A 14016-nucleotide genomic window follows, 5' to 3' on the forward strand; every position below is an offset into this window, starting at 1 on the left:
CCCCTACTTGAACGTGTCCCACCAGAGCAAGCTGACCGTTTCATAAGGTGGCCAGTTCCGTACTGGGGGAACTGTCAGTGCCAAGGCCAAAATGATTCAGAGTACAGGGTGGTTTTATAGCAGTTCAGAAAGAGCTGGCCTAGATTTGTAAGAATACTTTTATTTTTGACACATGTTACAGTTTAGAATATTGAAGTGTACTATACCTTATGCAAAAATATAGTTGACCCTTGGACTATGCTGGGGTTAGGGGTGCCAGCCTCCTCACAGTCAAAAATCCACATATAATTTTTGACTCCCCTCCCCCAGAACATAACTACTAATAGTCTACTGTTGACCAGAAGCCTTGTTTCTAACATACACAGTTGATGAACATGTATTGTCAGTTATATGTGTTATATACTGGTGTATGTGTATGTATTATATACTGGCATTCTTACCATAAGGTAAGCTAGAGAAAAGAAAATGTTACTAAGAAAAATCGTAAGGGAGAGAAAATACATTTACTGTACATATATGGATTTATTGAAAAAAATCCATGTAAAAGTGTACCTGCACAGTTCAAACTCATGTTGTTCAAGGGTCAACTGTGTACTGATTAACCTGTGTACTTAGGTTATATGAATTAACTCGACCTGTTACAGTACTTACTTTGAGTGACCAAGGTCAGTATCACATATAAGGGTTTTAGATCTGAAAATAGCTTAATCTGGTGAGGGCACATTTAATGCAATATAACAGGTAAATTTGCCATTGATAAAGTGAACAGGAACGCATTCTTACATTGTGATTTCTTACTCCCTTGTTGTCGTTGAATACTTGGAGCACACTTTTACCATGGCCTAGATGGGCTGGGGAGTGTTTTGTCCTGAAATTGCCCTGAAGATCAGGAAGGCATTCCATCTCAGTGAAAACTCAGCAGTATTGAACCTGTGTAAACCAAGGGGCAATGTGGAATTTATTCAAATCTTGCCTCTGTACTTTGAGATTTCAAATAAAATATTTCCAAGTGAGAAAAGAAAAAATTTTCCCTACTATGTTTAATTATGACAAGTAAATTGAGGGTGTAACTTAAACAGGTAAGTTGACTGTTCATTGTGAAGATAGCTCACTTTTTTGTGATCTTTACAGTGTAATCTGATGATGAGGCGTGCATTGTTTAGAGTTCTCTTGATTGTAAGCAAAAGGAAACCTAACCCAAAGTGGTTTAAATGACAAAGAGAAATGACAGAATAGTAGACCAATTCAGCCTTTAAACCAGACTTACTCCGGGCTTAAATGGTGTGCCAAGGATCCAGTTTCTTTCTCTCCACTTTTGGGCTTTACTTGCTGGTGTGGACTCCACTCTCAGGTAGGCTCCTGGGATCCTGGAGTCCCGGGATGGCTGCCCCAGGTCCAGATCTGACCATAAGGACATCCAGCAGAAAAGAGCACCTCCACCTCCCCAGTGCTGTACTCCCACCATGGCCCTGGGACCAGCCTCACTGCCTTGACTGATTGTGCTGGGGCCACATGCCTCTTTCAGACCCTCTCTGCACTGAGTGGGAAGAGGCTATGCTGAGTGACACCAGCTAATCAGGATGCATCTTGGAGTGCAGGGGTTTGGGGAGGGGGGGTGGTGAGGGGTCAGTCCCACCCAAACAACTTGCTTGGCTAGAAAACTTGGAATCTAACCGGAAGGAGGAAGAAGGAAATGGATATTGGGATGCAGCCAACTAAATGCCATAGGAAAATTGTTCAGCTGCCTGAGGATCATTTGTTTCTGGTGGTTTTAAGTATCTTTCTTGAGTTTGCCTGATTTGAGGGCATAAATGAATGATTAACCAGATAGTCACTCCAGAATTGGAGCTTTATTTTCTGGCTTATTCATTAACATTGAACTTTATGGAAACCATGGTCCAGTCTTGTGCTAGTGGATTGACTTGTACTTTAATCTCTTACCTCTTTTTCTTGAGTATTCACTTGAGCCTTTAGACCAGTGTATTAGTGGCTGATTATCTTTGGTCATGAGTCACTTACGTTCTGGTTCCAGAATACCAGGTACAGTTGACCCTTGAACACCATGGCTTTGAACTCTGTAGAGGATTGGTGTCTCTAACCCCTATGATGTTCAAGGGTCAACTGTATTAGCTCCCTTTTAAGGAGAATTTTCCATGTGAACTGCAGAGCAGCTCCCTGCTCTTTGCGTCTGTTCTGTAGTTCCGGAGGAGATCTCCAGCTGTCCTTAGCATTGATCAGTTGTCCCTACGCTTCCTAAGATGCCGTTCCCTCTATGTTATCCAGGTCCCTGAACAATTGTAGGTATGATAATAATAGTGAATACTCAATATAGTACTTACTGAGTGCCAGGCACTGTTCTAAACACATTGTGTATATTAACGGTTAATCTCATAACAACAGTATGGGGGAGATAATTATCTACAGTGTACAGATGAGGAAACTGAGGCACAGAGAGATTAAGTAGCTTGCCCAAGATCACACTGCTGATAAGTGGCTGAATGCAGACTGGGTCTAGAGTGTATACTAAGTATTTATTCAGTTAAATATAAAATGATGCAAAGCTCGTTGGTGTAGAGTATTGATAATGGGTAATTCAGACATGTTAAAAAGATCTTTAGAACTCAGGAATGCATCCTGTGGCCTGGAAAAGGCCATGAGTAACCATGAGAAGTTATTGTAAAGAAAACTTGCTGCTTCTAGGATAAATAATGTGGGGGAGAAAAAAGAATGGCTTTGAGTGAATCCAGAAGACAGCAGGAAAACTGTCTGTTTAGTGGAAGAAATTATCTTATTACCTGACTTCCCAGTTCTGTGGGACAAAAAAAAAAAAACCCAAAAACTCAAAAACTCTGCGCTAAGAAACCTTTTATGCTGATAATAGGTCAGCCAGCAGTGTCTAGAACCATGGTTCTAGAATTTGAGTGGGCTTCAGAGTCACCTGGAGGTTTTGTTAAAGCACAGATGGTGCCCCCTTTCCCCTGAGTTTCTGATTCAGTAGGTTCAGGATGGTACTTGATAATTTATGTTTCTGACAGGTTCCCAGGTGGTGCTGATGCGCTGGTCTGGGGCATCACATTTTGAGACTGGTGTAGTCTGTTGATGGTCATCAGGTCTGCTTCATTGGGTGTCTTAAGACCATTTCATCCAGACCCAGCTAAAGTCTAGGGAGAATTAGAATATCAAACTGAACAGAGTTAGCTTAAAAGATACACTTTATGTGGGCATGATGTGGAAGGCTGGCCACCTGATTTTGAGGAAAGGGAGATAGCTTCTGTTACCTTATAAGGAAGTGGTTTAGTGATAGGCTCAGCGTAAGGGAGTGCTGTTGTAGGGTTTCTGTTCCAAAAGCATGTTTAGAAGCAGGAACTTATGGGTTGGAGCAGTAGAAATGTACACATCAAGTTTTCTGTGGCCCTCTAGGGTGCTCTACCTGTCTAGTCTTCCCTAGACGGCTGCCTGAATTTTGAGGCAATTTACAAAAGACTGTCATGCAGGAATTCATCTTTTTGCAGTGCAGTGTATCTTTTATTGATAGTGTAACCACCACTTAGTGTTGTGTCCTTTACTAAGTGGCTTTAAATGTCTGTATCTCTAAGGAAGTAGGCTAGGTAAACTACTTGCTACTAATTTTTACCCAATTTATAGATCCTTTATTACTAGGCTGATATATATATATACATTTTTTTTCTTCCTGTGAACTGTAAAAATCATTCTTAATTTCAGTTTTACTTGCTTTCATTCTCTTCATCTTTGGGAACTGCTTTTAACTCAGTGTGGTGTAAGAAGAATAAATTTGGTCTTTGTCCTTGTTCCTGGGCAGAGTTCCTAAAATCCTTAGAATTAACAAGTGTCTTTTGTTATTCATAAAAAGCCACTTCACCATACCTGGATTTATGCTAAGGAGGTGACTTAGGGTGAGACGTCTAGATAGATAGCCTTAGGACGGGGCTGCCCACCAGGTGGTTTAGAAGGTGGGAACTTTTAGCCCTGCCCATCGACCTCCGGTGAGACAGGTGGTACTGGAGGTTAAGTTCAATCACCAATGGCCAATGATTCAATCAGTTATGCCTACAAATGAAACCTTCATAAAAACCCCTCAACAACAAGATTTTGAGAGCTTCTGGGTTGGGGAACACATCAGTATTCTCGGAGAGTGGTGCTCCCTGAGAGGGTGCGGGAGTTCTGCACACCTCTTGGCGTTCCTGAGTTCTAACCTTTATGATAAACTGGCAAACATAAGTAAAGTGTTCTTCTGAGTTCTGTGAGTTGCTGCAGCAAATTATCGAACCTGAGGCGAGGTGGTCATGGGAACGCCTGCATTAAGAGCCAGTCAGTCAGAAGTACAGAGCCCAGAGCAGGAGCGTGGTGTCTGAAAGTGGGAGCAGTCTTGTGGGGCTGAGCCCTTAGCCGTGGAGTCTGTGCTGACTCTGGTCAGTTAGGGTCAGAATTGAATTGAATTCTAGGACACCCATTTCGTGTTGGAGTAACAGACTCAGTAGGCTATTTCATGAGGGAGATGGCTTCTCTGGTATGGTGTGTGACGTGTCTGTTTTTTTTAAGTCTAGAAACCTGACCTGTAGTCACTTATCAAGTGTCAGTTTATCATCATAAACAAGAAAGAGTCTGGAGTTGGTTCAGTTCCATTGCCCAGTGAGTGTTGAATCTCTCCATTTTCCTTAAACTTTTTGGCTTGAAAATTTGCCCGATTCCTGTCTTGTTACTCATCACCCCTTCTGCTCCTTATTGGTCAGAAACATAAGCGGGAAACACAGGTGGATGCGCAGGGAACTGAATTCTCCTGTCTTCATGGGAGACTGGTGGGACTGGAAACAGCAGCTTTTTCCAAAGTAGAGAAATCCTTCATCTGAAGGTTCCACCTCATGCAAGTTAGGTGAAGAGGGATCCCTGTCTCTCGAATCTTTAGCTGGTGAAAAGTTCAAGACTTTGAACTTTCAAAAACAGCGTTAATATTGACTATTGCCACGTATTCAAAATTTTTATGTGTGTAAGGCTGGTGAGATACGTATTTATGCCTAAAATTGAATGTGCTACCATTTACAATTCGAAACGAAGATGAGAAGAGCTTTGATCCATCATGTTGTGTAGTGAAGCGATCACCCTGCCCATTCCCCAAGGCAAGAGCGCTGTGCAGTGACTATTTGCGTTCTGTAACTGGTTACTGCATCCTGCGAGGGCATACCTGCATTCCTGGCCTCTGACGACGTTGCCGCAGCAGTGTGGACCATGTGGTGGTGAAGACAGTGATTCACGATAAACTGGACTTTTTTTTCGAAACCAGAATTTTGTAAAAAATAAAAACAAAACATAAAACTTTAATGTTTTTAAACTTCTAGTTTAACAAAACTAGAAGATGTGATATACATGCACAATGGAATTTACTACTCAGCCTTAAAAAGAATGAAATCCTGTCCTTTTCAATGAGATGGATGGTCCTTGAAGGTATTATGATGCTAAGTGAAAAAAGTCAGATGGAAAGACGAAATAGAATGTGATTTTACTCATATGTGGAATCTAAAACAAAACAAAACAAAAACCGAACAAACAAAATAAACCAGAAACAAAGTCCCAGATACAGAGATCAGATTAGTGGTTATCAGAAGCAAAGGGAGGCAGGGGGTGGGGTGGGTGTGAAGGGGTGAGGGGGCTTGACCCGGTAGTGAATGAATGGTAACTAGACCTTTGCTGGTGATCACTTTGTAGTGTATACAGTTGTTGAGTTCTGTTGCTCTACACCTGAAACTGACATATTAAAAAAACTGTAACCTTTTAAAGAAATGTAAAAGGTAAACGTTTTCTTTTTACAGGGGATGTGTATTTATGGTTTAGGTTATATTTTGTGGGATCAACACAAATTAGAGAAGTAGGAAAAGTGGTCTTTTAAAAAGTGCAACATTTAGCTTGAAAATACTGATAAAGTATTTAGAATTAATATCTTTATATCAACACTCACAGTGAATTTAAAAAATTAAGTCTGTGTACCAAAATATTCTGAGTGTCTTTATAAGTGGCTTTACTTTTTTATTACCTGTATTTGAATTTTTCCTGAAATAAATCTGAGCTATTCTGTAATTAGGAAAAAAAGCATAAAAACCTCTTAACATCTAACATTCACAAGTTTTGATTAATTTTCCCCCAAAACAGTGGCCTAGAGATGGTAGGAGAAAGCCTGTGTATGAATGAACATTTAAAAATGACAGAAATTATAAACAGAATTACTGTGGGAGTTGTTACTCACCAGCATTTATGAACTAAAATTTTGCAAAAGAGCCTTTCAGCTAAGCTATGGACATAGCAAAAGAAATTGACCTTGAGTTTATATGGTTATGGGAGATTGAAGGACAGCTGAGAGACATAGGAAAATGAGGTGAAAGCACCTAATTGTATCTTTTACATTACATGGATGCAGTAAATAACAGTTATTAGTGGCTATATGTGTAGGTCAGATTCCCTTTAAACATAGGCACTTGAATGACCAAGAATTTTGGTGGAGTATTTAATCAGCTAAAGCAGTGATTTACTTTAAATGTCAGATCAGTGCTGTCTGGAGGAAATATAATACTAGCCATATGTGATTTTAAATTTTCTAAGGAAGGTACATCAGTTAATCAGACTATCTAAAATACTGTCAACATGTAATCAGTGTGAAACGTTATTATAAATGAGATACTGTACATATTTTATACTAAATCTTTAAAATCTAGTGTGTATTTCGTGTGGTCATTTTTAGTCCCATGTGGCCAGTAGCTGCTGGTTTGAACAGTGCATCTCTAGAGCCTTCACACAGACGTTTTTATTGGTTAAAACTTTATAGAGCCTGCTGAACAAATGTGGGCTTTAAAATACTCATCACAGATTTAGTCTTGGGTAGAGTTGTGAAGTAGTAGTTGGCCACTTGGCTAAATGTGGGTTTAAATTCTGATGAAGAATAACCCATCAATTGAGTCATTATTTTTAAAATAAATACTTTTTTATGTGTGTGCACTTTCCGGCACTAAACTTTCATTAAATGGATGCAAAGTAGCATCAAAGACAGATCTTCTGCGTCTGCACTCTGCCCTTTCAGCTGAAGACTTCGGTGCTGTTCTCAAGCACTATTTTTGGATGCAGAAGACTTAATAGTGCACTTGTATAAAAATGCATATTCCAATCTATTCCCTCCCCACCAAGAAGTTTGAGATTCACTACCGTGGGAGAGCACACGAATCTGCATTTCTTAATGCATATGATACACTTTGAGAAATACTTTTCCTGAGACATGTCCTGAGTGTTCTCACTTGATATTCAGATCTTATTATCCTTGAATATTCTCACCAAAGTGAAAATCAACTTTCATCTCTCCTTTAAAATATTAGTCTGCCCTTTCCCCCAGTAGGTAGGTCACAGTTATGTTTTGATATCTCAACACCTAAGAAGGCTTAATCCTGCCCGAACTGAGTTTAGAGCTGTCTCCTGGCAGGAGGAACACATTCTTGCTGTAATCCCTGCCGTCATTATAGCCCCTGTCTGGGTGGGTCCTTCTCCAGGAGGTGATTGAGGTCCCCCTGCCCCAGCCCCTATACTTGTTTGGGCCTTTTGATTTGTAACCTCCAGGAGGGCAGAAAATTTCTTGGGTGCCTAAGTTAGCTCTCTAGTGCTAATTAAAATTAGTGGGGACACTTCAAAAGTATATCCTAAAAAAAAAAAATTGTGCACTTACAGATAAAATACTTTAGGCCCAGGGTTTTCTTAGGAGGAAAAGAACTGGATTTTATACACTGAGAAATAGAACAGAACTTGCCATCACTTTCTGCCAGTTGACTGCAAATTTCAAGGTATTAAAATTATATACCTAAATTTTTTTACTTAATCCCTAAATAGATGGACCTACACCTAAATGGAGGAAAACTTATTTTAAAACTGTAAAAGATTTTTCAGTTTACGTTTTTTGAGAGCTGTCTTACTGTCTTTTCTACCTATAGTCATGAGTTTCAATTAGGTGGTTTAGATATTGGCTTCATACTTTTTAAGATCTCCTGTAATATGATGGTTTTACTTAGAAACTTCCCAGAATACGACTGTTAATCAGTCAGTCCCCTCTGCCAAGGCGAATACACGAAGAAATAAATATATGCAAGATATGTGACTTCCTTCTGGTGAGAGCATGGTGCCAGCTTGCTATTGAATATGCAAAGGGGTGTATAAAACATGATCTGGAATGATCTAATTAGGAGGAAGAGACCTGTTTACATGAAACATGAACTAAACTTGTATGCCAGTGCCAAGGAAGTAGTATGGGCAGTGAGTGCTCTTAGTGATTTTGAGGGGAGGATTGATCACAAAAGGGGAAAAACCAGTCATTTTGAGAGGATGGGTCGAGTAATGTAAAGACCATTGGAACTTGGAGAGAGAGACTGGGGCTTGAACCTTGGCACGCCTGCTTCCAGTTCCACTGCAGCAGAACAGAGGAGGCCAGGCTGCAGGTCTTTGAGGACCCCTTTCAGTGAAACAGAAAGTGCTTTTGGCTTCTCAAGATGATACACCACCTGAAGCTTGGACTCACTCCTTGAAAATTAAGCTAGAGCTTTTCTTACTCACATGCTTCACTGGCCTGTTCAGATGGAACACTTTTATGCCCCCAGGGAAAGTCTCCTTGCATGATGGAGTGGATTTTTATAGTCAGGATTAACAGATTTAATAGCTACCCATCTTTTCCCTCATCCACTCTTGAGACTCTTTGCCTAAATTAAGCATTATTTGGGCTCATTTGTGAGAGAGGCATGGTCCCTAGTGCACAGTGAATGCACCACCCCTCATTTTTGAAATCTGAATCTGAACGAGTATTTCATATCAAAGAGGTTCGTGCAAGAGAGAGTCTGTTTAGGTCATTACATGTCATCCTGGATCATACCCTCTGTTTATTTTCTTATACATAAGGCTTCATTAATTTCCTGACCACAGGACTGCAGGAATTCTTTCTTTTTTTGGCCCAGTTTCCTCAGGTTTCTCTCCCCTCTCTGTCTCCTTACTGCTTCGATTCCTGCCACCCTTCCTTGTAGTCCTCAAATTCTGTCCTCAGCAATGGCTGCAACCCCCTAGGAGCTGAGATGAGTAATCTGGCTGGGAAAACCAGCCTACTAGTTCTCTCCTTCATTAAACCTCTTAACCACACACCATTCCCTCTTCCTAACCAGCCCCCATTCCTGCCCCTCGGCTTTCTTTCTAGAGCCCCCCGTCTCATTCCTCAGTCATGTAGGAGAACGTCTCCCTCCTCATCCTGTTGCTCGTCTTTTCCTGCACCTTAGCCTTTGTCTTAACTCCTCACCCCACCAGAACAGTTTCCTTAAGTCATTCTCTTACTTTTGAGTAACTGTAATCACCGTGTCTATGGGAAAATCCCATACATTTTATGGTTGATTTATAATTGAACTTAGGGAATAGGACCTGTTTTTGCTGGGGACTGCCTATGTAAACAAAAGAGGAAAAATTTGTGCTTTTCCTTGTCAGTTCTGCTTTTCCTGGCTCTCTCTGCATGTATGCCCTGCAGCTCCTGCCATCATCTGTCTGTCTCTTAAGTATCAGCTTTATTGAGATACTGTTTGCATACCATAAAATTTATCCCTGTAAAGCATACATTCAGTGGGTTTTTTTGGTTTGGGTTTTTTTTTTTTAATATACTCAAAGTTGTGCAACAGTCAAAACTAATTCCAAAAAAAAAAAAACTAATTCCAGAACATTTTTATCACCTCCACAAGAAATTGCGTACACACTTGTGGTCACTTCCCATTTCCACCTCCCCCCAGCTCCAGGCAGCCACTAATCTAGTTTCTAACGATGGATTCACCTATTCTGGACACTTCATCTAAATGGAATCATACAGTATGTGGCTGTTGTGACTGGTGTCTTTCACTTAATGTTTTTTAGGTTCATCCACGTTGTCACATGTATCAGTCCCTCATTTCTCCCTCTGTTCTCTTATGTAAGGAGTAGTGGCAGATAAGTGAGGAAGAACAGAAAAAAATTGTATGAAAGTTTCCAACAGCATAATACTGTGATTTTATTTGTTGGTTGCAGATGGCAGCTCCATTGTAGGCATCTGAAAGTACTACAGAGTTAAGTACTTTTTCCTTTACCTGGATGTGGTCATCAGAAAAGCCTACTGGTGGGTGTTTGGTTGTCTCATATGGTCATTCATCTTTGTTCCTTCTATTAAATTCACTTACACAATTTAACTCTTTTGCCAGTTTTCTACCAAAGTGGATGTGAGAGCAGGTAAAGAAGAAAATATAAGGAGGTAAAAATAAAATGTGTAATTTTTATGCAGGTCATTTATAGTCTTGTAAAGACTTTATAAACATGTCCCACAATGAGAGCAAACTAAAAATGTCACAAAGTAGGTTTTACATTAACAATGCAATTCAGATAGCTAAGGTTTTTATTTAACTACCATTTTTAGCAGTACTATTCAGTTTAATTTTCTAATTTGTAGAGGAAATTGATGCTGGGTAGATGTTAAATAGTTTCTTAAACTACATTTTGATGTTTGACACCAAGTTGATGAAAGAAGATGGTTTTGATTATTAAACTGTGTATTCATCAGTAGTTGTGACATGATCACATTAAATAGTAATCCGGTGGGAGGGTTCTGGGTAGCAAGGTAACAAGCATTTGGTCTGTGTCTGCTGATTGGCTTCTCTGGCAAGAATCCTGCATCCAAAATTATTTGGGGTTAGTCCTTTCTGGTTGTCAGGAACAGAGATTCACTTGAGTATCTGAATGAAAAAGATCCAGGTGTGGTGGGGGCATGGGGTAGGTTATTGCAAAATTTCAGGTACTTGAGACCCAGAAATCCATTAGTGATGGAGGCTGCTGTAGGGCTGGAGGCATTCTTCACCGTTCAGAGGGGGCAGTGCCTCCTCAGTGCTAGCGTCTGCTTGTCATAACTCAGCTCCCACTTGGCTTAGGTGTGCTGTGGCTCCAACTCTGCCTCCAGCCAGTGGTTTCTCTTTTGACCTCATTACTAACTGACCCAGTATCCTGGCTTTTTCTAGTTCAGCTCTCTGTGAGGTTGAGTATGGAGATGGGGCTCTGAGGGCCCAGATGATCTTTTTATATCAGGTCACGACTAACTGGTTACTTACAAATGATGACTTCTAGAAGAGGTAGCCACAACATGGGGAAGAGCAGAAAGCCATAGATATAAAACATACCAGCCCATCCATCCACGGCTTAGAGGGGATTTAGCTGGCAGTTGGATCTGTGGTTGGCCTCCACTAGAAATAATGCAGAATTGTGTGTGGTTGGGTGGAAAGGTACTTTATATTAGGGCTTTCGGGAAAAGATATCGGTGTATCTTGTGTGATCAAAGGAAGAGCTGAACAGCCAATCTGAGGAAAAGTCAGAGCGCAGACAGGCCCCAGAACAACAGAAATTAAGGTTTTCCGTCTCTCAATCTCTTGATTTTAGCTTCTGTCTCTGCCCCTGCAGGTGGTCTTCCAGATAAGGGGGACTGTGGTTGCCGTCTGTCCCAGCACTTTACTGTCCACCACTTGCCCTGTGTTTCTAGTTCCAGTTGGAAACATTGGGGCTATTTGATAAGGAGGCTGTAATTTATGAGGCTTTAGTCAGGGAGCAACTCCTGAGCTGGTGAACTGTGGTGTGGGTGGAGGGAGATGTGAGAACATGGTAGCTCTCCTGGAACCACACGGAGCTCTTCCCAAAAAGGGAGCATGTAATCTATTTTGGGGAAATAGATTGTATGTGTAATATAGTCAGTGGAGGTGACAGTATTACATAAAAGTGCTGTGACACTTCCCCCAAACCTGAATCTTAGTCTCTTCATTTTCTGGTTGATAAACAGGTCCATTTTCCACAATTTTTATCTCTTCTATAGTATCATTGGATAATTTTCAAGGGAATTTTTTATCTCTTTCCTGCAAACCTGTGAATTTTCAGAATAAGGTAGTGGCATAATTGGGTGATGGGCCTTTGTTACTGGGTGAGGCTGATAAAAATTTTGCCATCCAGGTTTAAATTTCTGCAGACTCCTTTGATTTCTTAAATGTGTGTGTGAAATTGCTTTATTAGCCACATGACTGTGTTTGGAGGCATCGTAAGAAACAGATGGACTGAAGTCAGGGAGATGCTGGGCCATGTGCCAGGTCCCTGGCCCTCCCTGCATTGCTGGTTACCGGTCGGCTTGCCCTGTGAGTCTTCCGGGAACCCAAGCCCTCTCCACGTCTCCAGCTTGAGCCCCAGCTGCTCCATGGAGCCTTCTTGCCTGTGTGGCTCACACTGACCTTCTCAAGAAACTTCTTTGGCCCTTGTTATTCCATGCCCTACTCCCTGAGTCTTACTAGTTTCATGTGTGTGCTCAGGGTGGGTGTAGGCACACTCTCTCCCTGGCTGGTTGCTAAGCGTCTTGAAGACGGTGTCACCGAGTAGTGTTCCTTTCGGCATTCTCTACAGCACCTCATGGAAGGCAGATCACGATTATGACTTTTGTCAGACTGAAGAACCCATTCGTGGTCAGAACTACTAAGTATCACCTCATTTAGGGAAAATTTCTCCCTAATTTCTATAATACCCATTGAAAAATGAGCTCTATGTATTTAAGAATTTTACATTAAAATATATTTACATTTTATGTTTACAAATACATTTACATTAGAACATATAAAATAATGCATTGCATTGCAAAAAAATAAAAGAAAAAAAAGGAAAGGAAAAAAAAAAACACTGCAGAAGCTGACAGTGATTGTTTCCGTTTCCCCAAACTGATCCCCATTCCAAAAGATAATTCCTTTTGAAAGTTTGATGCATATCTTTTGAAGTATTTGCCCTAGTAAACAGTAGCAGGACCAGCTGATTGTTCCAGTCTGGAGTTGAGTCTTTCTGCCACCAAGGTTATTTTCATTCAGTTTTCATTCCTGCAGGATCCTGTCTCCCTACTTCAGCGTTAACTGATAGAGATGCTTTTGGAAGTTTAGGGCATTGTTTGGAAGCTGGTACAAACCATTACATGGTGGATCAGACATCCTTCCACGAAACTCTCGATTTGGCTCCTGCCTCCTTTTGTGCTGCACGGGTTTGATCTGAGGGTTTTATGCTTTTTGGTTGGAAGAGCTAAAGCTTAAGATTTCTTTATTTGTCTACTCCTTCTTCAGGTCACTGCAGTGTTTCTGAACCTCTTCTTTGTCTCTTTGCCTTCTATGTGCCCAGGATACTAAAGGTGCTTAGCAGAGGGGGGCATCTCTAAAGAGATACCCACGCCCAGGTCAGTTTGTGTTTAGCCTGTGTTTTCCTAAGTGCTATCATTATCCTCAAGTGGGTGCCAACAGTTGGAGTTTGATAATTTAATGGTTCATTAGAAATGTGTAAAAGCTGGCCTCAGTTTCCCTCCTGGAATACTGTACTGTGACTTGCAGGACGTAGGGAATTTGTGACTAGGGACTGGTGGCCGCACACGGCAGGGAAGGAAACGTTCTCATTGTATATGGTTCCTAGAATGCCTCCGTTTTGCTGCAGTAGCCAAAGGCCGTTCGTCTATTCCTCGGACTAGGCTCCAAGGGGACTGGAGTGCTGTTGTCATGGTTGTTGTCCTGACTGATGTGCAATGTAAGCCTTCTCCTCTGTGGTTAACAACAGAAACAATCTAGTAACTTTGCAAATCCACGGGGCTAGTGGCACGTCATTTAGCCAGCTTGGCCCCCGGGTCGGTTTTTACCTTTTCTCAGGACATGGGCTCGACAGTTCCATGGATTGATAATCCTGAAGCTGTGTTATATGCGATTTTGGAGAAATAAGTTTACAGACCAAATCTGTTAGCTCTTGATATGTCTCTGCCGGAAAAATACAAAATTTTGTACCTGCAGCTGGTGGCCCTGCAGAGGGTTAATGTGCATCTCTCACTTTTGCCCTGAGCCCCTCCACACACCGTCCATGAAGCTGTCCCCAAGCATTTGAGAGAAAGCCAGAGGTGGAGGGGATGCTTGTAAATAATGTAGAGGTATTCAAGAC

General features: G+C 41.2%; 1 protein-coding gene across 5 annotated transcripts in view; it reads left to right on the plus strand.

Annotated features, from left to right (window-relative positions):
* The window catches only part of SPTBN1 (spectrin beta, non-erythrocytic 1), a 184551-nt gene that overhangs the window by 52209 nt on the left and 118326 nt on the right, over window positions 1-14016 (plus strand). The window lies entirely within an intron of this gene.

This window comes from Camelus bactrianus, chromosome 15 (genome assembly GCF_048773025.1).
Source record: "Camelus bactrianus isolate YW-2024 breed Bactrian camel chromosome 15, ASM4877302v1, whole genome shotgun sequence".
Lineage (NCBI taxonomy): Eukaryota > Metazoa > Chordata > Mammalia > Artiodactyla > Camelidae > Camelus > Camelus bactrianus.